The following is a 1,266-nucleotide window of genomic DNA, read 5'->3' on the forward strand; positions in this document are numbered from 1 at the left end:
TAATATTCGTGGGTTGAGATAAAGACAATTTAATAGGACAGAAAAGGAAGAGAAAATAATAATAATGATAAAAGAATATACAAAGCAAGTGATGCATAATGCAGTTGCTCGCCACCTGCTGACCAATGCCCAGCCAGTTCATGATCAGCAGCTGCGCCCCCCCTGGCCAACCCCCCACAGTTGTTTTTTTTTTTTTGTTCAGCATGACGTCATATGGTATGGAATATCCCTTTGGCCAGTTGGGGTCAGCTGTCCTGCCTGTGTCCCCTCCCACCTTCTTGTGCACCTCCAGCCTCCTCACTGGCAGGGCAGTATGAGAAGCTGCAAAAATTCTCATCCTAAATCCAAAACACAGCACTGTACCAGCTACTAGGAAGAAAATTAACTCTATCCCAGCCAAAACCAGGATAGCACTTCACGTTCTTAATTACTTCATAGCATACTGTTCTTTATGTCGGACACTTGTAAAATTGATAATTGCTTCTTAAAAAAGCTGTTACTCTTTATACATCCTGTTGCATTCTTCTTGATTTTTAATGAAATAATTTAAATGTTTTCCTGATGCCTTTGTCTTTTTCTCAACAGTTTTCAAAATCTTGTTAATGTGATGGCGTAAACTAGTAAAAAGATGTTTGGATTACATCATGGATATCAGCAACAGTGATTGATATTATTCAAGTGGCACAGTGAGAGTCTGCTGTATGAAATGTCAGAAGTTTATATTTCTTCTAGTTTTGCAATGGTAAGTTTTTTACAATTTGTATTAAGTAAATAACAACTTTTTAACTTGTTATGTAAGGTGTATTTCTTTAGAAGGTAACATACCAGCAAATCAGTAAAGATTTCTGTCTTACAGAATATTTCTAATGTCTGTCAAGTTCAGCACTAATTACCCACCAAAGTGTACATCGGAATTTGGTTTAATTTATTTTATTGGTATCCATTTGAAATGTCAGTTACTCATCCTTAACGTGTGCTAGCCTTAATTAGAACAACCTAGGTGAAACGGAATATCTAAATGATCCTGGTTTTCATGTTTGGGTTCAACCCCAAATGAAATCACCCTTCAGAAGGTATTGAGCTGGTTAACGGGGGAGGTCCCGGACGACTGGAGGCTTGCCAATGTGACACCCATCTACAAGAAGGGACGGAAGGAGGATCCGGGGAACTACAGGCCTGTCAGCCTGACCTCGGTGCTGGGGAAGATTATGGAGCGGTTCATCTTGAGGGCGCTCACAAGGCATGAGCGGGACAACCAGGGGATCA

At 40.2% G+C, this 1,266-nt stretch overlaps 1 protein-coding gene across 1 annotated transcript in view; it reads left to right on the plus strand.

Annotated features, from left to right (window-relative positions):
• The first annotated feature begins 437 nt into the window (after nt 1-437).
• ZZZ3 (zinc finger ZZ-type containing 3) overlaps nt 438-1,266 on the plus strand; it is a 37,436-nt gene continuing 36,607 nt past the window's right edge. Inside the window, exon 1 of the mRNA XM_009287268.1 lies at nt 438-742. The gene's annotated coding sequence lies outside the window, so the exon portion shown is untranslated. The remainder of the gene's footprint in view (nt 743-1,266) is intronic.

This window comes from Aptenodytes forsteri, unplaced genomic scaffold, assembly GCF_000699145.1.
Source record: "Aptenodytes forsteri isolate BGI_AS27 unplaced genomic scaffold, ASM69914v1 Scaffold119, whole genome shotgun sequence".
Lineage (NCBI taxonomy): Eukaryota > Metazoa > Chordata > Aves > Sphenisciformes > Spheniscidae > Aptenodytes > Aptenodytes forsteri.